We start from the raw sequence: 25,028 nt of genomic DNA on the forward strand, positions 1-25,028 counted from the left end.
TCCGCTGAGCTTTTTTGATGAGGGAGCTGATGTTCAGCTCCCACTTGAGGTCCTGAGTGATGATGGTCCCCAGGAAGCAGAAGTACTCTACAGAGCTCACTGTAGAGTCTCCCAGGGTGAGGGGGGTGAGGGGGGCTGGGTTCTTCCTGAAGTCTGCTATTATCTCCACTGTCTTTAAAGCGTTGAGCTCCAGGTTGTTCTGGCTGCACCAGGACACCAGCCGGTCTGTCTCCCACCTGTAGTCAGACTCGTCTCCAACAGAGATGAGACCGATGATGGTCGTGTCGTCTGCAAACTTCAGGAGTTTGACCGACTGGTGAGAGGAGGTGCAGCTGTTGGTGTACAGGGAGAAGAGCAGAGGAGAAAGAACACAGCCCTGAGGAGATCCAGTGCTGATGGTTCAGGAAGCAGAGATGGTTTTTCCCAGCTTCACGTGCTGCTTCCTGTCAGACAGGAAGTATGTGATCCACTTGCAGGTGGAGTCTGGCACATTCAGCTGGGAAATCCATTGTAGGAAAAATAAAAAACTTATTGTAGGAATGTTATAATAACAAATAGAAGTATTTACATATTGACCATCACTACACAGGGTATGAAAGGGAAATAAGGCATGTGATACATCAAGAATGAAAAAAACACAGACAGATGCACAACTTAAAACCAGTCGAGGAAACTAAAAACTTTGACGATAAATGAATAGGACCTCTGATTTTCCTCGACGAAAATCCCGCTATTCACCTACATCTATGACAAGGAATATATCATCGACATAGGTCATAGTACATGTTTTGGAAGAATATCACACATTAAAACATGGAAGTCAATCAATCAATCTTTATTTATATAATGCAAATTACAACAAAGGACATCTCATAGCGCTTTGACAATATAAAAATCATGATAGTAAAGGAAAAAAATCCCAACAATGTGAATTTTTAGCAAACATTACATTTTGTGCAGAATCGTCCATTACTACACGGAAATTCAAAAGTCAGTGTAGCTAAAATAAAGTTCTGAAATAAGCTAGAGTGAACCGTTATATACTGTATGTGTCTAACATGATTGCTTTGACTGGGGAGGGAACAGTCCTTTTACACATGCAAACTCAACAAAAAAAGATATCACATCCATTAACCACTAATTTACAAGCGTTCATCTAATAAAACCGTGCAATGCGTGTCCTCTGGAAACAGTCTGAATGAACCTTCTACCTGTTTTTCTGCTCATTCCTCATTAGCACGCCATATGTTTGCTGCCTGTGAATTTCCCATTATTAGTCAAATGGTATGCAAACATACACAATGTATTTAAACACACAAACAGATGGATGAACACACAAGTATCTGCCATGGGTAACAATAGCCGCACACGCACAGACCCATTGTTCTCGTCTCCGAGTATGTTACGTCTGTTATCTACAAAGTCCACCACGAGCTCTTTGCAGATCAAATAATCAGGTCTTCCATCTGTTTCCATTTCTCTACATTTGTTCTGTAAAAATGCCCTCAGGTCCCTGTTCAGAAGCACCGCAACCATCAGTAAAATAGCGATTCCCCTTTCAACCCTTTACTTCTCATTATCTCCACCCAAAGCCTGATCATTGATGTTGGCCCATTGCATGTTTGTCCATATACTCCTCTCTATCCTCATGTTGAACAGGCTTTGTATGGTAATGTACTATTAATGGCTAGTGAACAGATATTCTCAGGTTATAGGTACCATTGTTGCTCATTCTTTAATTAATCTGTTTATCCAATCCAGACACACACTCAATAGCACGTTAGATTACAGTAATAGGAGTTACTGACCAGACGTAATCTGCAAAGTTTAATTGAATAAGTGAAAATGAGAATATCACCAGATTCCACATGCGGAAGAGGTGGGAAATTGAGGCTCAGCTTGTGAGAAGGTGCCGTTGCACCTCTGAGCTTTGCTAAAAAAAGGCTTGGTGTGTGTGTGTGTGTGAGAGTTGGAGGATTGGGGGGGGGGGGTCTCTGTACTGTTGTTATGCAAGATGGAAATGAGTTTTCCACGCTACGTTGTAGACAAGCTATTTCAGAAAAACGGTTCACAGCAGGAAAATTAGGTCACTTAGCGGTGCAGCGCCTCTTAGGGCACAGTGAGGCAAAGACTGAAGAACTAAGAAGTGTGAGGGTTTATGCAGGACAACGGAAGGGAAGTGGATGTGCACGGATTTGACAATGAAGAAGAAGATGCAGGCAGCGCTCAACAGAGGCGAATACGTGTATAACCATAGACCTGGCAATGACCTGAATACGCTGTGCAGCACACAGGGAGAAAACCCAGCCTCCAGTACAAGGCTTTGAAATTCCTCCAGCATCTCGCGCTTCCATAAGTGGGAGTTTTTTTTTTTTTTTTTTTTTGTCTTGAATGCAGAGACTGATGCTGACATGGAGGGTCTTATTCATTATGCATGTGACTGTGTGGCGCAATCTGGGGAGAGAGGATGTGAAATGATAATGGCATACTCCATGTTAACAGTAAACACAGTGTTATTCATTCACCTTGTTAAAGGCTAAACTGTGAAAAAAAAAAAAAAAAAAACTTGAGCAGACTCCTTTTTTTTCCTCCCCTTCACAGTTATATTTGAACTACTCATCCATAAGGACAGGGAAAATCCTGTTACAGCGACTAGAATAACAATGAACTAGATATGCACAGCATTCAGAGCAAGAGGAATTGGTGGGGAGGGCAGAGAGAATGAAGGGGTGTGTTTCTGCAGATAGAGGGAAAGAAGATGTGATGGAGGGAGAGAAAGAGAAGAGGGACGAGCTAAGGAACGGAGCGGGAACAGGCTGGGGGTACATGAGGAGAAACCGATCATCTCGACCTGTCTGGTGGTGTGTGTGTGTGTAAGTGTGTATATGTGCGTTTATATGTGTGGGTCAGACTGAAGGCCCAGAGGTGCTCAGTCAGCAGTTTTAAGGCGTCTTGTCTGAGCAGGCCTGCAGGTGGCAGGTGGAGATGCCCCTGTTTGTGACGTGTGACGTCTCACACTGTGGTTTATACATCTACAATAAAACACTCAGAATAACGCTCAGGGCTCCAGGCAGTGCTAACTTTGACGGCAAATGTTGCTTCAGTCGCGCGGTAATGAATCTGTAGAGAATTTAAAGCAGATCAAATGTTCTTCATTCATACTGACACTTTGTTGCTTTGTTTATTGCTTCCTTTCTGAGGCAACACTGGGAACTTTCAAGGTGGGGTTTCACCTCGTGCTTGTGTGGGTTTATTCAGGCTGAATCCATGACAAAATCCCAATACAGAAAACTCCAAATGACAAAATTCCAAAAGAAAAGAATTCAATAGAAAAAACCCCAATGGACAAAACTTTAACCTAATGGACAAAACGCCAACGGACAAAGTCCCAATCGGCAAAAAATCCCACTTAATTGGACAAATGACTAACCTAAATCTTTACCGTAGTCAATCACTGTAATCTAATTGTTATGAAATGTTTGTTATAAAACGTATGAAAACGTCTGTTATAAAGTGTTTGTGTCATTATTTTGCATTTATACATGAGAATGAGCAGATACTCTAACTTCCCTCTCCAAAACGTCTACGTTGTGAATGAGTGAGTGAATCTGCTCTGTTTGTTGTCCCTAAAGCTTCTGCTTTGTTCACACTTAACTGTTACAATGCTGTGTTGGGTTTTCAAACAAGGTATAATCACGCTTGTATTCGCCTTATTTACAGCTACACAGCGCACGGATGTCAAAGACACAAGTGGCAAAGGAAACGTTTTTACATGCATCCATCCATTGGCAGAAGAGGGTTAGGTGTTTGGCAGACAAGCATTATTTTATCAAACTAAAAACACCTAAAATAATAAAAACTAATAAATATGAATCAAACAAATAAATATGTACAAAGATGTATAATAAACTCCTATGTACACACGAAACTACACAAATGCAATGTGCTTAGCAACGTTCTCTGAGGCAAAACTTCTAAACCACAGCCATGACATTGGTGACAATGAACACCTGAAAAAAATAAAATAAATAAATATGTAAAAATATTGAGTTTCTCTTATCATTATATGATGCTTATAGTTTGGGACATGTGAGATCACACAGTTTCTTTGATTTTCTTTGAAAATAGTAACTTTTTCTCATGCCCCCCTTCTATGGTGTGTGTTTGTGATGTATTTTAGGGGAGGCATGATGGATCGGCATGACGTGCACCCCTATATTTATTTATTTATTTATTTAATGTACGTATCTGTTTTATGACCACAAAGTAATAATGTTCAGTGCTGATACAGCTCTGATAAAAAAAAATAGGAGCGATCTTCACAAAAAGTCAAACAAACCCTTGAAAAAAAAAAATGTGTTTGCAGAATTTTGGTTTTCCTTTGAGTTTGATCTTTTCAGGCTTTCAAATCTCGATGTAAGCACAAAATGGTCAAAACGGAATCCAAATCATTGTTTCCCAAACAAAGGCTGTATGTGCACTAAACAAAGCTATTGATCTGAGCCATGTTTTCATTGTCAGAGTCCTGCATGTGTGCCAATGTTTATGCATCCATGTCTGTGTGTGTTCAAACTGTTTTGAGCGTTTGCTTCAACTTAAGTGTCTTGCATGCATGTGTCCGTAAGCCCGAGCTTGTTTGCACATATGAGTGGGCACACATGTTTGGCGTGCGTGTGTGTTGGATGAGTCGTCGTGCCGAAACAGCGTCTGTGCAGCTGTCATTCAGCTCGTTTGCTGCTGTCCTGTGATGCAGCGCTGAGGTCAAAGGTCAGGCCATCCTTACGTAGGAGGAGCCTCGCGTCTGCCAGCCGTCCTCCACATTGGTAAGACGGATGGATATTTATTCACGTACACAAAGATGTTTGTGAGTTTCAAACAATTGTGGCTTTTATTTTTAAGTACTTTCTTGTTTTCAGTGCTTCTTTCTCATGCAACTTTATTGCTTTAGGAAACGAAAATGGTTTTTGGAAGTATGTTGGTCAGTTTGTTTGTGTGTTTGTGTGTGTGTTTGTCTGTTTGTTTACACAATAATTTGAAAAGTTATGAACTGGTTTTGATGACATTTTCAGGAAATACAATTTTGGTGATGTTCTGGCTACCAAAAAAAAATATACAGATATATATTCCATTCCTTTTCCCATCCACACTGTGGAACTCCTGTTTAACATTGTTTTAGATCAATGATGATGTCATCAACAGTGATGTCATCAACAGTGTACGATCGTGTACACAAACAGACACACACACACCACACACACTTCTGAAAACCGTTTTCGTTTTGGAACAGTGTCTCCGTGGAGACGTTTGGATCCGATCGCCCGTTTTCAAAAGTCTGCGCTAATTAAGCGCGAGTTCATTTGTTTGTTTGTCTGTTATAGGACTACATTAAAACTACTCAACATATTTTTACAACATTTTAACCAAAGACATAACGCTGTGGAAAATTCCATTACATTTTGGAGGGGATCCGGAATAATATACTGATTCTGGGTCAGTTTGAGGAATTACAAAAAATCCCTATCTCCCACCATTTGAAAAATTTCCAAAACGCTTATCTTGGTTCGTAATTGACCGATCTTTATGAAATTTTACTCAGATATGACAGATCAGATCTAGATTGCATATTTAATAGTGATTTTTTGAGAAAATAAAAAGTGGGGGTACCCATACAGTTAGATCTACTGTATTGTTATTCATAGGGATAGACAATTCTTCCAAGTGTGAATGATTGTGGTTCAATATTCAGGATTTCAATATTAGGTGAATTTGATCAATTAGGGTACCCCAGTGTTTAGAATACTCAGGACAAATCTTCTATATCCTGGTGTGTGTGTGTATGTTTTTTTTTTTTTAAGTTATTCACATTTCAATTTATTTAGAATGTTCTGCAAATGTAGGGAGGCTATGAAAGCCATGCAAATGATTTTTTTCTTTTTAAAATTTTGTTGAATTTATTTATTTTATTATATTTTTTATTACATTTTAATCCAGTAAAATACTTACAGCATTCTCACTTACATTTTCTCTGTTTGTCTAGTTTCCCTTGTCACTACCAAAGTAATAAAGCTTTTTCATATTTATATTTCATACTGACAATAAAATGTTTTATATATTGATCATTGTGTGAGCTGAATTGTTGGCCACAGTGGAAGAGGATCCAAAACAAAATGGGAAACGTAGGTAAGTGATTTGTAACAGTAAAAATACTGCTGCAGTATGTAATCAGCCCAAAGCTAATGTATGTGGGAGTTTATGGCTTTCATCGGCTGGCACAATGGTTATTGAGATGTGTATCTTGATATTGTTTTTCCATATCATTGTGTTAAAGGTCTTTGAGCACTGGAGACTATCCCTGACTTCACCATGCACAGCTCCAACTCACAGACAAACAAACAAAAATACAGTCATGAACACATTAATTTACTCCTACTGACAATTTAGAAACAACAGTGAAGCGAACATGTTTTTTTTATTTGAGGACATACATAAAGTATGTTGCCCACCCACGAAAGACACTCCATTTAAAAGGAATATTGTAATAATATGAGTCAAACCTGTGCGTCATTAAACTTGACGGTAGAGTTGAGTTCTTCCTTTCCTCAACATTAGTGTCTTCATGGGAAAGAGGAACTGAGCTAAAGCTGACTTTCATGAGGACCTATAATATGCCCGCTCAGCGGAACAAAAAACTTGATAATCAACCCTCCTTCGAACATTCTCCCCTTTGCTTTGGAGACCGTTTGTTCATCTCGACCGGTGTCACATGCCGTCATCAATTACCCATTAGACAGTGTAATATTCACCCAATATTGCCCGCGTGTGACCGGGAGATTTGAGAGTGATCAAAACCGACAAATCAGATTTAGAGAGCTCGCATAAATAAGGAAATCACACACACACACACACACACACCCTGATTGCACTGTTGAATAATGGATCTCTGTGTGATAATCTGTTTCTAATATCTCTCTGTTCCCACTATAGACCAGCCTAGCTCTATTTCTTATGTGAACTCTCGCTGCATCATTCTTCTGTCAAACTTCAGGAATAGAGTATACAGTATGAGCTCGAGAGAAAACTTTTTGCCACCTTGACCTTGACAATCTGGGGATTTTGCTTGACCTTCAGGGAAGACATTTTTGTGAAAGCATCACTAGTGTGGAGGCGGTGTTATTGTGATGGAAACATTTCTTTTTCTGATTCATCAGAGATTTTGTAAGATTTTGGTAAGAGTAAGATTTTTTTCATATATACTGTACAAAATGCCACATAGGGCCAATGAAAGTGCTGGTTCAAGAAAAGGTAGTTTTTAATGGGGTAGATGATGGCCTGAGCGTCAGTACTTGCTGGGGTTTGGTTGGTTTTCAAGATCAGGGTTTATAGTTTACATTGTTATGAAATGAATGGTCCAACAATCTTCCACGCTTGCTATGCTGATCAGAGACATGTATTCCAAAAGCACATTTCAAACTAAATAATTACAGGTCTAAAACAAGTGCTGACATCCATCTATCTACTCCCAAATTATCTAGACAACTTCTTCACTTCTAATAAAATACCAATATTGCAGCATTGTAGATTGTTTGATACTGATATTGATCTGATACAGTATCATACATACTTGTATTTATAGTTGCATGATACCCATAATACCCCGCGGTGTAAAATTGCAACAGTTCCGACTATACTAGAAATTTTACGATACTACCAGTGCCAGTCTCCCCTACATAGTGGCTGCCTCTACTCTCCCCCCGACTTCTCTCTGCACAGTCTAAGCTCACTGCACGCTACTCACTTGAAAACATACCAACATGGCGACCGAACTCCACAGCTGCTGAATGATCGGCAGTTTGCCCGTTACTGGTGACGTACGGGGATATGATAGGCTGTTTCTGCACGTTGGGTCCACCCATCTGTTAGCTGATTGGATGTTCGTGTTCACTACATCGGCAGAACAAACTCCACGAAGACAGCTCCGCTTTCGACAGAAACTCGCTTCAAAACTAAGAAAAAGCTCAAGTTCTGCTTCGCCTGGATTGCGTGCACGTGCAAAGAAAACTGAATGATTATTTTTTTTAATTTCAACCATATAAATTCTAACTTCATTTATTAGTTTTTTTTATTGCTTATATGCTTTTGTTCATGTACTCTAATCATGCACCAAACAACACTATAAGTAATTAATAAGTATTTCTAACTTGTACAAATACATTGCAGTTTATAATAATAATAATAATAAAAAAAACAGGCTTCAGTATCGCGATATAACCCGTTGTCTGGTACAGTATCATGGTTACTCATTTTGGTATCGCGACAACTCTACTTGTATTGCTTATTTTATAGTATAAAATGTTAGAAAAAGCTTGATCAAATGCTATTACTCAGAACAATAGTCAGCAACAGTAGGTAGCGAAAAAACTGACCCAATTAATAATAATCAAAGATCTACATAAATGTTATATCAGATATTTTAGATTCAGACTGATTTAATAATGCGATAGTTGTTTTTTTTTTTTTTTTGCTGATGTAGGAACAATATACAGTATGATATCAATATCAGATTGGGACACCCATAATTTAGAAACACTAGTTCATCCAAAAAGCATGTTTTTAAACTGCGGGAATAAAAATTCATTTTGAATTCAAATTGCAGGCTAAAGTAAACGGTATATTACTACTGACTACAAGACAAGTCTTAAGTTTTTGGGAAATAAAGAGAAAACCACAAGACATTACAACATCCAGTTTTCACCAGTAAACAAGGCTTTGTGCATCTACCTCACACCTCCGTCATGGTCCATGAGATATTCTCTCTTAATGTAGCCTCGAGACTAATTATGATCACGTGAGAAAAGGTCAGAGTTAAATGAAATCGTCGCGGCACTCCAAAGTGCTGCTGCTCACTTCTTTGTAATAATCTTCATGGCATATTTCTGCCTCTGAGGTGAAAGGCCAAATCAGGTTATGAAAATCCTTATTTACAGCTCGCAGCTGGGCTGTGTGAAGTAGGTCACAGCAGTCTCCTGAAATGGAATGAACCGCGTACGCACCGTTTAATACTTTTCTCGTGAATGCTCACTGGCTTACAATGGCACCTTAGGGATAGGCGCAAACATGCTGTTTCCTATGCTCCTTGGTAAAGCCATTTTTTTTGAATCTACAGTGAAAAACTTCCAATTCACCAAAGGAAAAAAGCCAAATGGGCAACTCAACCGCATCAACTCTTTTAATATAAAAAGGGCAGATGTGTTGCTGTTAACACTGAAGGGGAAATTGGACGTTTTGTGGCCCGAACACCAGGGCGACTTCCATCGAGAGTGTCCTCTATTGTGTGACAGTGCAGCGCAGTCTGTGGCTTTACACATCACACAGGTTAATATAATGCTGCTAACGCCGAGGCGCCCACTTTATGCTCATCATCATGTACTCTGACGTTTCCAACTTATACAATATGTCAGACAGCACCGAATGGGGGTAGGGGCCAGCGATGTCCCCCGGGGTGATGGATGCATGTGGGAGGCTGTTATGCCACAAGGTGAAAATGTCCATTAATCAGCCGCACTTCCTTCACTGGCTTGGCTTTCCCATTACCAGCACACTCCAAGCAGCCTGATTGGTTTTTAATTGGCCTGCCCACCAGAAGATAGATCACATTTTCCCAGAGGAAAGGCACAAGTGTGTGTGTGTGTGTGTGTGTAGTGTGGGAACCCATGATCATATTGCCTGTGCTTCCACATGTACTGTAGGGGCGGTAATCTTTAGGCACATCACAGTTCAATACAATTATGATTATAGGGACTGTGATTCGATTATCAATCGATGAATCTAGATGCACATTTAAAAAAATACAGCATTTGCATTCACATAGGAAACAATTTGACTTTTACTTTTAATCAAACCGACAAGAGAATATCTGTAAACTGATAAGGGCATCTGAAGTTCATTTTAATTGCAAGTTTATTCAAAATATAATATATAATACATTTAAAAGTCCTTGTTGAGCAGCCAAGAAGAGGAAAAAAAAACCTGGTTGACCAGCAGTCATTATCCTCACTTCAGAAGCCAATAGTGTCATTTGGTCGTTGCAGTATGTAACGCTCACTGCTCTAGCGTGTTTTCCTCCTCTAAATGGCTTCAATGTCTTCCCAGACCCAGACCCCGTTAGGTCCACTGTCTCTCCTACTCACCCTCTCCCTTGTGTCTTACATGGAAATAGTGCAGTCGACTGCCGGCTGTGGCTGCTCCAATGCGCAACAAGTGCTCACAAAAACAGCTTCCTACACGTCCAAAGCAGCTCCAACACATCTTTGCGTTGTTCGTATTAAAAATGAATACATAAATTCGAGAAAAGCACTATAGAAACTGAAATAAAGTGAAAGAGCTGATATGGAACACTGACTTCACATCGCCTCAATGACTGCTCCCCATGGCTTGTATTTTAAGTAATAAAATTGTGCAAAACAGTGTTTTAATTGTGTTTTATCAATCAATCAATCAATCAATCAATCTTTATTTGTATAGCGCCAAATCATAACCAATGGTATCTCAAGGCACTTTACAGTAGAGCAGTCTTAAGGACGGACTCTTCATTTTATGGATACACACATATGCATATATACGTATATACACATACATATGTATCCCACACCCAACATGAATTCATCATGGCGGCAAGGAAAACCTTCTGTTAAGCAGCAGGAACCTTGTGTGGATCCCATTCCTATGATGAACAGCCATCCACGTTATGCTGTGTTGGGTGTGTGCAGAGAAAAGGGTGGAGACAGAGCCGCTGAGACTCTGTAACTCCACACTGAGGATCCCACGGACCTGCAAGACAAAAGCCAGAAGGAGTACAGGAGCAAACACACAAGGGAGTAAGCAGACATAGAGGGAGTGTTTGAAAGAGGAATGGGACCCTCTCCGGTCCCTCTCTAACCTAAATGACCTCTCTCTTAACGCCCTCTCCAACCTCTCTCCAACCGAGCATGCCAGACCCCCCCCCCCGGCAGTCTATGCCTATTGCATCTTAATTATGAGCTATGAGCTGGTTCCTAACTAAAAGCTTTATCAAAGAGGAATGTTTTGAGCCTAACCTTAAAGGTAGAGAGGGTGTCTGCCCCCCGAACCGTGGTTGGTAGATGGTTCCAGAGAAGTGGGGCCTGATAACTGAAAGCTCTTCCTCCTATACTACTTTTAGAGATGAATGGAACAACGAGTAGTCCAGCATTTTGAGAGCGTAGTGTTCTGGGGGGATTGTATGGCACTACAAGCTCCTTGAGATAGACTGGTGCCTGTCCATTTAGGGCTTTATAAGTGAGAAGAAGAATCTTGAATTCTATTCTATATTTTATGGGAAGCCAATGCAGAGAGGCTAATACAGGAGTAATGTGATCTCTTCTCCTAGTTTTAGTCAGTACACGTGCTGCAGCATTTTGAACCAGCTGAAGTGTCTTAAGCGACTTGCTCGGGCAGCCTGCTAAAAGAGAATTACAATAATCCAGTCTAGAGGTAACAAAAGCATGGACTAGTTTTTCGGCGTCGCCCTGAGACAGGATAGATCTGATTTTAGCAATGTTACGGAGATGAAAGAAGGCAGTTCTTGAAGTTTGTTTTATGTGAGAGTTGAAGGATAAATCCTGATCAAATAGAACCCCAAGGTTTCTAACAGTTGTGCTTTGTGCCAGAGTAATGCCATCTAGGGCAGTTAGGCTAGCATAGGTTTCTCTAAGGTGTCGCGGGCCCAGTACAATGACCTCAGTCTTGTCTGAGTTGAGAAGAAGAAAATTTTGGTCCATCCAGGCCCTAATGTCCTTTAGACAGGCCTCAAGTTTAGATAGCTGATTTGTCTCACCTGACTTCATTGATACATACAGTTGGGTATCATCAGCATAGTAGTGAAAGTTAACAGAGTATTTTCTCATAACATTACCAAGGGGGATCATATAGATACAGAAGAGGATTGGACCTAGCACAGAGCCCTGAGGAACCCCGTAGCTTACTTTAGTGTACACAGAAGACTTATTATTCACGTGTACAAACTGGTACCTATCAGATAGGTAGGACTTAAACCAGTTTAGGGCAGTCCCTGTGATTCCAAGTAATTTCTCTAATCTCTCTAGTAGAATATAGTGATCTATAGTGTCAAAAGCTGCACTAAGATCTAATAAAACCAGCACTGAGAGTCGTCCTTCATCTGAAGCCCAGAGTAGATCATTAGTTACTTTAACTAAAGCAGTCTCTGTGCTGTGTTGAGCTCTAAAGCCTGACTGGAAGTCCTCGAACAGGCTGTTGTTTTGAAGAAATTCACAGAGCTGAGCTGCCACAACTTTCTCAAGAATCTTTGAAATAAAAGGAAGATTAGATATAGGCCTGTAGTTTGCTAAAGTGCTGGAATCAAGAGTAGGTTTTTTGAGAAGGGGTTTGATTACAGCTACTTTAAAGGACTGTGGCACGTAGCCTATTGATAGGGATATATTTATTGTCTCCAACAAAGATGGGCAGACTAGGGGAACAACTTCTTTAAACAGCTTAGTTGGGATCGGATCTGAAAGGCAGGTCGATGGTTTGGAGGATGAAATAATAGAGTTAAGTTCCTGAAGTCCTATATGTGTGAAACAGTTTAGGTTAGGCCTATTTACATTTAATGGTACAGCAGGCCCAGGTGAAGGCAGGGAGTGGCTAATTTTATCTCTAATCTTGTGAATTTTATCGTTAAAAAATGTCATAAAGTCCTCACAGCTGAGGGCTAGAGGAATCATGGGCTCAATAGAGCTCTGACTTTGTGTTAGCCTGGCTACAGTGCTGAAAAGGTACCTCGGATTATTTTTATTTTCTTCAATTAGTGAGGAGTAGTATGTAGATCGACTATGTCGTAAGGCTGTCATGTATTTACTATGGCTTTCTTGCCAAAGTATTCGTGACTCCTCTGTTTTATTGGAGCGCCACATTCTCTCTAATTTACGGGTTGTTTGTTTGAGTGTGTGAGTTTCAGAGCTAAACCACGGAGCTTTCCTCTGACGTTTAATAGTTTTTTCCCTCAATGGGGCAATTGAGTCCAAGGTGGATTTTAGTAGACTAGCAGAGCTATCGACAAGCAGATCCAGTTGAGAGGGGTTATAATTAATATCATAGTTATTTATTGGATGGTGCACTGAGTTTAAGGCAGCAGGAATGGCCTCTTTAAATTTAGCCACAGCACTGTTGGATAGATTTCTACTTGTAACTATTTTATTGCACAGTGCGAGATCCTCTAGGATAATGTTAAAAGATATTAAAAAGTGATCTGATAGCAGAGGATTTTCAGGGTAGACTTTTAGTTCATTAATATCAAGGCCATATGTTAGAACAAGATCAAGAGTATGATTTAAACGATGAGTAGCTTCATTAATAGTTTGAAAAAAGCCAACTGAGTCTATTAGGGACATAAAGGCTGAGCTCAGGCTATCACTATCTTTGTCCACATGGATATTAAAATCTCCTACTATCAGTATTTTATCAGAACTGAGGACTAAGTTTGATATAAACTCAGAGAATTCTGATAGAAATTCAGAATAAGGGCCTGGAGGACGGTAAATTATCGCAAATAAGACTGGCTGGCAGGTTTTTGATTCGATATGAGATAAATTTAGAACCAGGCTTTCAAAGGAAGTGTAACTGGCCTTTGGTTTAGGATAGATTAGGAGAGAGGAATGATAAATAGCTGCTACACCACCTCCACGGCCTATGTCTCGTGGCATATGAGTATTTAAATGACTGGGAGGAGTGGCTTCATTTAAACTAACATATTCATCTTGATACAGCCATGTTTCAGTTAAACAGAATAAATCAAAGTTATTTTCTGAGATAAGGTCATTTACTAGTAGAGATTTGGATCTCAGTGATCTAATATTTAATAGAGCACATCTAATGGTTTTATGTTTTGGTGTTTCTAGATTTGAGATTTTAATTTTTTTCAGATTTTTATAATTGATAGCTCTTTTATTTGATTTTATGTTAAAATCATTGTGAAATATGGGTCGGGGGACTGACACCGTCTCCATAAAATAATATTCATCACCATCACAACAGTTGTCATGGCGATGAACACAGCTATCCTGATAGCAATGGGAGGGAAACTGTCCTAAGGCAAGCGCAGAGGGGCGTGGAGGACTCCCCCTCTGTAACATGGTCTCATTCATGAGATGTCATAAATGTGCCATGTTTTCTGATAGTAGAGATGCTCCCTCCAAAGTAGGATGGATTCCATCTCTTCCTATCAGGTTCGGTTTTCCCCAGAAGGATCTCCAATTATCAATGAAGCCCACCTCGTTTTCTGGACACCACCTCGATAGCCAGCGGTTAAATGATGACATGCGGCTATACATGTCATCACTGGTCAGATTTGGTAAGGGACCAGAGAAAATTACGGAGTCCGACATTGTTTTAGCATAAGCACAAACTGATTCAATGTTCACTTTGGTTGCTTCCGACTGGCGACGTCGGGAGTCATTAGTGCCGACATGGAGGACTATCCTATCAAACTTACGATTACTCTTTGCCAGCAACTTTAGATTTGATTCTATGTCGCCCGCTCTGGCCCCTGGGATGCACCTCACAATGCCCGCTGACTTCGCTAGCTTCACGTTTCTCACTATGGAGTCGCCAATTATCAGAGTTTGTTCCCCGGTGAGTGTGTTGTCCTCACAGAGGGGGGAGAACCTGTTTGAGACGTGAACATGGTGGTGTCCCGAGCGGCTTTTTGACCTTCGACTATGCTTACCACGGACAGTAACCCACTCATTGCTGGCCGGGGGGGAGGCTAAGCTAGAGCTAGCACGGTCCGCACCGGCTAGGTCCTGCTTGCTAGCTTCGGTTTTGGTATCAGGGGTGCGGAACCGCTTCTCCAGATTGTTGATCCTCGCCTCCATATCTAACAGTACGCTACACTTTATGCAACTACCATTGTCCCTAAAGGAGGACGAGGAGTAACTAAACATCTGACACACCGGGCAGGAGAGCGGAGGGGAGGAGAGAGAAGCCATAGGTGCTAAATTTAAGCTAAGCTAAGCTAAGCTAAGGACAAAAGGAAGTTTAAAGGAGATTGTACTGCCTATAAGAGGCGAGATTGCTTTTTACTTAACCTTCGTACGTTTAACTGTACGGTAAAAAATTAAAACAAGTGTTTTCAAGGCTAAAATATCAATGACAACAAGTTTGATTAGAGTTAGCAGAACACAGTAGTAGAGCGCTGCAAACAGCGGTAGAGTGTAAACAGGAAATGATCGATACGTCACCACGTCAGCACGTCACCACCACGTTAGTTAGTTTACTGGTGATATTAGACACTTGTATGTTGATTATAGTTCCACTGCAGTTACCCTTTAAGTTAGAAATGCATAGTAAAGTGCTAATAATATTCATTAGCATTCTTTATTCAATATTCTGTATAACTTACAGATTAACTACTCGATTATTGTAACTGTATGCATTGATTATAATCAATTATTTCAAAATGATACATGTGAAATAATTAACTGTCATTTATTTCTCCCACCGCCAATATACGTCATGTACATGTTGATCACAGGGGAAGAACGACAGTTTGTAGGTGGTAACTTTTCTCATATATGACATCTTAAACCACACTAAGTGGTTTGTATTGAATTTTAGCAGCAAAATGACTTATTAAATTCTGTTACCTGACTGCTTGACGACTTCACAACCAATGGGGAATTGAAATTGGTAAAACATCCCAAACTATGACGTGTGTTATTAACTATTGAATTACAGGAGCAGACTATGTGTTATGAGGCTAACATGAGGTGATTCCAAAGCTTAATGTAATATTGTTTCATCAATTAAAAAAAAAAAATATATAGATAATACAAAAAAAAAGACCAAAATAGTAATAGCAGAAGGCCAGCAGCAGTTAGATTAAGCTAGACATTAGAGAAGACAATGCTCCAACACTCACTCAGTGCTAAGACACTCCCTAAATAGTGAAGGGGGGCAAACGAGAATGGGCATCACTTAGTGGAAACAACATGGAGCCAACATAGGCTGCGTCCGAATACTCCCTCCTATCTCCTTTCCTATCCACTGTTTCATAAACTTGTGGATGATGTCACGGGGATAAGGAAAGGTGTTAGGAGAGGAGTTAGGAAAAGGCCATCACTGTTGTCTTGACAATCAGACTCACTTCAACTCGGTGACGTAATAATCTGACGGCTGCAAAGGTTAGTGACGTCTGTCGTGGTGAAAATACAACACATTTCCGTAAATGGACTAAAAAACACATTTCTAACACTTTCCGATGATATAATCTCAAAAATCACAAGGTTTGAATTCAAATCAAAGGAAAAGAGGCAACCAGGCTACGAGGAACAAAAGTGAAACTAAAAGAACGTCACATTGAGAATGGTTGCTCACACTCACCTTCCACTCAGAAATATGAATCATGTTGTAACATTATGTAACATAATGTGGCTAAAAATGTCTCTGATCCCTTTTTCTTGAACCACAGAGTGTCTGTTTTATATCTGTTTTGCGTACAATAAGATATGGGTTTTAGATTATTAATTTAAAGTTGTTCAAGGCATACTATTGCAATGGTCGTGAGTTTCCTGTAAGCGCTCGCGTGTGTGTGTCCCTTTAAATGTTGTCGCCGCAAGGAATTGTGGGTCAGCATTATCTCGTCTCCTTTGGTAAAGGATGCATCAGTGTTTCCTAGGCTAAAGGAGGTAAAAAAGGACGCATTGAGCCTCTTTTCCTGCAGCTTAAAGAGAACTCGGACGCTCTTTATCGTGGAACAGTGGATAGTAAAGGAGATAAAAGGGGGTATTCGGACGCAGCCTTACTTTCTCAACCCATGCATACTGACAAGACAGGATGTGTTCACACAAACAGGAAACCCAAACAGTGACAGAGGAAGGGAATTCAAAAGAGAAGACAAAGGCCAAAAAATTGTATTGAGAGAACAAATCAACATTATTGGAAGGAATTAATAAAAAATAGACTATTATTATTATTATTTGCATTATTTTCTTGACGTCATTGTATGTTTTTGTTTAAAAAAAACCCCTTTATTAAAACATTTGTTTATTTTATTGAATACCTGTGTATCTGAGTCTGAAGTCTTCCCCTTTCTCCATCCTTATCTTTCCTCTGTATTCCATACTCACTTTTCCAGAATGTTTTGGCTTTGACTGATAAATGTGGCATAATTAACAGCCCTCAGAATCGAGCGCAGCAGGAATGCATGTGTGAAGGACACAAGAGCAGCTTAGACTGAGTAGATGTCTGTATTGACAAAGTGTCCGCTCAGATAGATCAATCCACCCTCTCCACCCTGGCCTGACCACGTCATGGAGACGATTCGAAGACCGCATCGATTCCCTGCGTTATCTTTGCAAAGATTCAGAAAGATTGTGACGCAACCACAGGCAGACACTCCTCTATTGCCTTTGCTGGAGTTACAGAGAGAAAGACAGAATTTCATATTTTTGACAAAGAGATTGAGTTCACTCCTGCCTGATCAATTTTGTGTCACGCTTAGATTTATCATTAGGAAAGAGTAGACAGCCAACAGGTCTGGTCTGTGGAGGTAAATGCACTGCAGGCCACCATTGCAAGGTGCACCAAGTCAAGGGCGACTTGGTTATGTGAAGGCCAGTCTTTAAGCCTCTCTGAGTCTTCGCTGCAGGGAACAGAGGGTCATGTGCACTGTAGCAGGAAGTGGTGCAGCAGTGAAAGCAGTGGAAGCAGTACAGTGTCACGCTGCTGCCCCCAGTAAACAAAAAGCTACGGATGTGGTGTGTGGGAACACATTTAAACATCACACCATTCCTTCCCCGTTCACACGTATTGTGATGCACGTGGTCACACAATGATCAAAACTTTGATCATGGAAACAAATGTGTTGATCATCAACTGACAAATAGAAACGCCACCGAGACAAGACAAATGATCACTGCAACATGCATTCCTTAAAGGAGTGGTTCTCAAAGTCTTTTGGCTCATGTACCCCCTTTTTCTTATTTCTGAATCCAAGTACCCTCTTTGCCTGACTACAACATATTGCTTATAAAAAAGCATTTAAAAACAACTATAGAGCATAATGATCATGGAACAAATGAGTGACAACACACATAAACAAGTGGAAATAAACAGTATTTAGTGGAGTGGTTCCATTTTGGATCTTGACCCCATTTTGATAAAGAATTTCCGGTGACCCCAAAAACATTTCTTTCTAGAATTTGTTTTTGATCACGTTTGAGCTCAGATATTTTTTTTAATTACGGCATTTTAGTCAAACTAGATTTATATTTCACAAAGTGAAACTATAGAAAAATTGTTGTTTAAGATTATGTGTTGTTTTCATTAAAAAAAAGTATAATAATTTTACAATTTCAAAAATGTATTTTAGTTTTTTCAGAAACTCCAGGCAACCCCACATAGGGTACTGACCCAAAGGTTGAAAAACACTGATTTAGTGGCTCCTGAATAGATTGATTTCTATAGTTTTTTTCTATCATTTAGACACTTCACTTGTTCATTTTCCACTCTTTCTCTCTTTCACTCTCCCTCTAAGGGGTACACATACCCCTATTTGAGGAAAAACTGCCTTAGGGCTGGGCGCTATGACCAAAAATGCATATCACGGTATTTTTCTAAATTCTAACGGTTTCACGGTGTGTGACGGTATTTTTTTTCCATGCATAATCAGATGTTCACAGCATTTTCTACTGGTTGAGAGATGAATTGCTGCAGTAGATTGAGTTGGGATGGTCTATTTTACTGTCATGATGAGTGAATATTGTAGAATAATTCCACACTTGTTATATACAAGTTTGCAACAGCAGCCCAATGGCTCTTTGTTGTACTAGCTTAGCTTTAGCATTAGCTTGATTTCTAGCTTTAAATGCTACATACTCAGTGGTGTGGTGGTTTCTTACGGTGAATAAGGTAGTGTTTTGTTTGCAGCTTCACCAGGACTTATTTTCAGGAATTACAAATTGTGATCCTTTGCTCTCTTTTTTTGTTTATTACTGCCAAACTGCTTAGCTAACTGTGCCTCCGTGTCCGTAAGTGTCCTGTAGCAGAGACATGCGCAAGCAGGCACATGCAGCTTCAGAGTTTTCAAAGTCTTTCTTATGCATTTACACTTTACAGTCTATGTTTTACACAGTAACTAACACCAGAGCGCTACTGTTTACCTTCCTATTTAGAAGTGTAACCTTAAAAAGGGTCTGGTCTGAAACACGGCGCAGCGTAGCGTTCCGAATGTTGTGTAATCAAATACATATAACAAAAATATATACTGGTATTTGGTATGAACCGGTATACCGCCCAGCCCTACACTGCCTTAGAGTATTCCACTGTTTTTGAGTGATTTATGTTATCTTACAATCATCCCTTCCAAGAATAAAGCATATATCATGTAAGGATTTTAAAAGTTCAATCGTTGTGTATGAGGTGGGCTAGCTCATTTTTACCAACATTTTTTAAGAAAGAACCGTACGAATAAGGTATCCAATAAAACAGAGTGAACATGTGAACAGAGACAAAAAGGTTGCTCTGAAGAAGCTGAGACTATGTGCCCTAGCAACACTGAACCACATTCTACTTCTTGCAACTCTAGGTATGACACTTATTGTTTACAATTACATGTTGTGAAAAAATATATATTTATTTATTAATCATTGAATGGGATGCTCTCTACTATTTTATTTACCACTTATCACTTTACTAAAGGATGAGAACTGTCGGCCATTGCCATGGTAACATGATGAAACAGATGTCACACCTTGTTTTTGCACAAACAAGAAAAACCTAGTATGGGTTATTTATTGCCAGGGAAGCTCCAACCTGAAAACAAGTTGCGTAACTTTTTCTAATAGGCCGATTTGTATACCAATCATTATGGATGATTTATTTTGGCCATAATAATCATAATCCATACACGATTTTTCAAACAGACAGCTGTAAAGTGTAACAAGCGAACGAACAATGCATACAATCTGTTTAGCACTCTTTATTTGGGCTAATGCAGGCCCTTTATGTTTCTCCATCTAATTCCGATAGCCCTACCTTTACTCAAGATTTGGTATTTTCTAAATGAAGTAGGCCTATTTTTTATATCCAAACAATGAAAGTGAAAAACACTGCAAATGCATAAAGCCATAGCTGTTTACATTTCATATTTAAGAATGCATGAGCACGGATCGTGGGGCACAAATGCAGAGTCATGCTTTAAACAAAGCATTGTTCCAGACATGCTAAGCATAGCGTGTAGAAGTAGGACACGGCCACTCAACATGCATGCTAATATTAGCACACTGCTGTTGCACAACCACCACGACCACCAACATCACCACCCTAACACAGCTAATTTATGATGGGGATTCCCAGGAGGGAGATTTTGCTACTGATTTATGAGGCTGCCTGAGGAGGAACCTCCGGCCTTTCAAAGCGAGCTTGAACCAATCATTTAATACATTATATATTATCGTATATTGGCTTTCGCTGTGGCACTAAACAGTGGAAATTATTATTAGTTCAGAACGCAACAATGGTTGAATGTGGGTGGGAAAGAAAAGTCAGCTGCGCTTTCCAAAATAAAAGCTCACCAGTGTGTTATCATTGCCATTTCCAAAGAATTTTGTGGTTTTTGTTTTACTGTAATACTAAAAATACTGAACACAGACGATGGAAATATCTACCAATCATTTCTGCAGTCATGTACATTCCAACTTATGACCTTAAAGTCAATATTCATGAACACATCAACACCCAATTTCCTCTCCCTTTCAGCTCTGACGAGACTGTTGTGATTACGTAGAGAGCGGAGAGAGAGAGAGCGAGAGAGAGCGTGAGGACACAGGAAGGTAGAGGAGGAATGGAGGGGAGGGGGGGGTGGACGGGGTTGGTGACTCCTCAGTCAGACTCAGGTAGCGAGCTTTCCCTCCATAATTTAATCACATTCCGCTGTCTCGCTGTCCTCAGCTTGCTCCGCAAAGCGTATCAGGCGCCACTCACACACACACACACACATACACAGTCGGACACACTTGGCACACACCGTCACAGGTCTCCCTTTAACAAGCAAGACATTTCTTTCCTCTTGCAGCTTAAGGAACATCCCAGAGAACATGGCTTCACCTCGTCCTGATCAGCTTGTCTCAAAGAAACCCTTTGCATAGGAAAACTTTAGCTGGAACAAGATAACTCAATCTATACTGAACCACATCTAAATGCCGTCCGTCACATGCATCTTTTGCTTTAAAACATGTTCAAATATCCAATATCTAGTGAACACACTATCAACGTTCATCACTATTTACTCCCAAATGTGTCCAAACATTGTCCTTTTCTGTTGTTGACATGCAGAAACACTCTTAGCAATGCATCGAGAACCACGAGAGAGTAGACCCACTTTTGTATCAGTGCATTGTTTGTCTTGACAGACTGAGGCATGTTGCTGTGAATCTGCCTTCTGCTGTGTGTACACAGTAGGAGCCACCCACAGGAGACACAAAACAACAAAAACAACAACAACAACAACATCTGCATTGTCTGCAACCCCGGGAAATGGAAATGTTTGTGAGAATCAAATACAAGATTTGATGTTGGGAACTTTAAAGGTTTTTTTTAACTTCAAACACTTTAATTCTGATCGTCTCTTCTTCTGCTTCTTTGTCAGCCACAGCAACTATCTTTAGGTCCTCCGAGCAGTGACATGATTTGCCAAAAGAAATTGTCAGTTAAGTGAGTTTGTTTCAGATAAAACAAATAAATAAATAATAATAATAATAATAATAATAATAATAATAATAATAATAATAATAATAATTTAGAGAGGAAAAGCTTAACAAATCAAAGAGACATGCTCATAAAAACTGTTTCCTTGGAATAAAGAACCAACGGAAAGATCTTCAGCTAAAGTTTGTACGGCTAAAAACTTGCTGCGCAAACTTTCAAATGGGTGCATTGGCTCTGTGAGACCCTGTTATCAGAGTTACAATCTCTCAACAACAATAACAACACTTCAAATGTGTATGAATTATCGCACTGAGGATGACAAATGTTGATGTTTTGAAGGAATTAAATGTGTGTGTAGCCGAAAGTGATCAGCAACATAAAACATTCACAATCTTCGAAGGCAGTTTGACCACGACAGGGCATCACGTTACAGAGCTTTCTGAACAAAAACAGGATTAACACTACATTCATCTCATCCACACTGTCAAACCTTCATTCAATACAAGTACACTCCAGATTCCAGCCAAAGTTACCTACCAACTGCTGTCTTCTCTTTGAACTTTCCACCTGCTCTCCCAAAATGTGTCTCCTCTGCTATCCTCAGTCTTTCTTCCTCCTTCTTTAAACCTTGCTTTATTCTTGCTGTGCTCACTGCAAAGTTCTGCTCTTCTCCTGCATGCAAATCATTTTACGACTCTGAGAGATGACTGGGAATGAGAGAAGGAGGGGAGAAAGGATGACAGGGAGAGAGAGACGAAGAGAGAGAGAGAGGCAGAGGAGGAGGGTGGAGATAATGGTTGGAAGGCAGACGACCAATGGGCCCCGAGCCTAATGGAGGGAGAAAAAAAAGTTTAAAAAAAAAAAAAAAAAAAAAAAAAAGGAATCAGGACACACCAATGAGGTACAGCGTGGAGAAAGAGCGAGCAGGAGGAAAGAGGCGAGAGGATGGCGAGAGCACAGTCGGCGTGGAGACGAAGAGAGACACTGAGGGAGAGAGAAAGCGCACATGGAGAGAAATAGAGATAGAGAGGGGGAAGGAGGGAGGGAGGGAGGGGATGTGCAGGGGTAGGTGGAGAGAGCCGAGGATCCCAGGCGAGATGGAGAGACTGCAGATCAGAGGGAGGAAGGGATGGCGGAGAGGGAGGGATGGAAGAGGAGGAGGAAGGATGCTGACTGACTCGGGTACCGCTTGTGGCATCCTTCACACAGCCACTGCCGCCTCCTGGGCTCCAGCACACACACGCACACACACACACGCTGCTGCTGAGACTAACCACTAGCAAAAACAACAAAGGAGAGGAGTGCCAAAGCTGGCTGGTATCCCCTAAAGCGATCATGTGCGTGTGTGTGTGTGTGTGTGTGTGTGTGTGTGTTGAAATACTCTCTCCTCTCCTTTTGCTTATTCTTTCCCTTATTTCTGTGTACCCACACTGCATGCATGTCCTCAAAACTCAACATGCTCCCTCTCTTCACTTCCCTCATCCCTTCTTTCTCTCTCTCTCTCTCTCTCTGCCTGCTAATGTGCCCTCCCCTTACCTTTCTTATTTATTCAGGGCTGCAGACTGTCTGCTCCCAGAGTCAGTTCTTCCCACGGGCCTTGGGAAGGATATAGAAGGGGAAGGAGGGGAGAGACACTGATGGGGATGATAGTGAACCATGTGGAACATGCATGTATTTTAAATCAGGGGGAGAGAAACAATTTGTGCCTATAAGAGAAAGACGGTTAAAAAAATAAATAAAAAATAGCTCAACTCAAGTCCTGGGATCATTCAGAGAAGCTGAGAGAGTGAGATACAGGATGTAAAGCTAAAAGGAACTCTCCGTCTGATCGCTGGCTTGGCTGTTAATTAACGGCTCCTTTTTCTTTCTTTTTTTTTTTTTTCACCCCCAGCGTTTGAGGCTTGGAGGCTGGCTCAGCACCAGAATTAAGAGTGCGGGGAAGATGAATGAGTATTGAAACAGGCTAGCTGCAGCCATGTGCTCAGTGGAGAGCGCCGCTCCCAAACAGGACACAGTGTTTACAATATAATCATACTCACGCCATAAAAACAGGGTGACATTCATATGCACTCTTGTGTGAATGAAAATGGGAACAACAGCGTGATGATTTCCATATTCACCCTGATATACAACAAACACAGAGAATGCTAATTTGATCCCTCAGACATCATCATAATTAGATTATAAATTAGCTTCATTTCTTTCTGGACAAGAGGTGCTAATTCATTTCTCCCTCAGTGGAGTACACTGTAAAACTAATTTACTACAAAATACAATAACAATCTCAAACAAATCTATACATAACTTTCTAAGGCTTGTCAAAACGTGTTTGTTTTAATCATGACCTGCACACGTAAGTGATGTTATTATTATTTATATATTATTTAAAGTAATAGGCGCAACCCATCACATGAATGGACTTTTGATGACAGGTCTAAAGCTGAATATAAATACTTGGTTACTAATTTGTGTAAGAAGTGCCTTTAAATTCCATGATATTATATTTTAGCCTAAAAAAACGTGAGCATCACCATTTTGTATATATTCACAAGCATTTAAAATGTTTTTTTTATGCATGTAGCTTCTATTTCTTCTAGTGAAGGTTACATAATAGTGTTTCAGTTGAACCTATCTTTGCCATTTGGGTTGAGGGTCCCTTTACGGACTTAAACTACTAAAATATTCTGTATGTGCATAATGACAGATAACAGTTTTGATTAGCTTGTTTTAGTCAAGAAATGTACCATTACACCGATAAGACTCATGTGATAAAGAAATAGAAAAATATAAAAGAAGAAGATAATCAAATCAAGGCTTGGGTGTAAAATAAAGTGGACATACTGTACATAAATGTTTCTTGAGCTGAGTTTTACAATCTTAAGGAGAACATGCAAACCCACAACTTTTAGCTGTTAGACATACTGCAGCATTTCTCTAAAATCATGATTAAACCAGCCGCACAACTTATTCACGTACATCTAAGTTCTGTTCCCAGATTTGTGTTATCTATAAAAATATCTGTAACCTCAACGGATTTTGCTGTATTATATTCAGAATCATGGGAATCACTAAACATTATCCAACCCTGCTTTATTTATAAAGCGCCTCAAACAAACAATAGGGAAGTGCTGAATCCTACATGGTGATATAAAACCATTTTAACAAAAATAAATCACTGTACATTAAATACAGCAAAATAGATCAAATAAAAATAAATAGATTACATAAAGTATGGAGATCTTTGAATGCAAACCCAAAAAAAAAAAAAAAAACACATAACATATATTTTT

The 25,028-nt window shown here is 40.0% G+C and overlaps 1 protein-coding gene and 1 long non-coding RNA gene across 5 annotated transcripts in view; one reads left to right on the forward strand and one right to left on the reverse strand.

Annotated features, from left to right (window-relative positions):
* Nucleotides 1-22,706, reverse strand: part of myt1lb (myelin transcription factor 1-like, b) — a 136,325-nt gene extending 113,619 nt beyond the window's left edge. For 3 of the 4 annotated variants that reach the window (XM_028437508.1, XM_028437507.1, XM_028437504.1), the window contains exons 1-2: nucleotides 22,633-22,706; nucleotides 22,276-22,566 (exon numbers count right to left, since the gene is read on the reverse strand). The gene's annotated coding sequence lies outside the window, so the exon portion shown is untranslated. Of the gene's footprint in view, nucleotides 1-22,275; nucleotides 22,570-22,632 lie in introns of those variants that run through there. The other variant, XM_028437506.1, reaches the window with a different exon arrangement.
* LOC114456042 (uncharacterized) overlaps nucleotides 1-25,028 on the forward strand; it is a 332,361-nt gene that overhangs the window by 24,822 nt on the left and 282,511 nt on the right. The window lies entirely within an intron of this gene.

This window comes from Gouania willdenowi, chromosome 22 (genome assembly GCF_900634775.1).
Source record: "Gouania willdenowi chromosome 22, fGouWil2.1, whole genome shotgun sequence".
NCBI classification, from domain to species: domain Eukaryota; kingdom Metazoa; phylum Chordata; class Actinopteri; order Blenniiformes; family Gobiesocidae; genus Gouania; species Gouania willdenowi.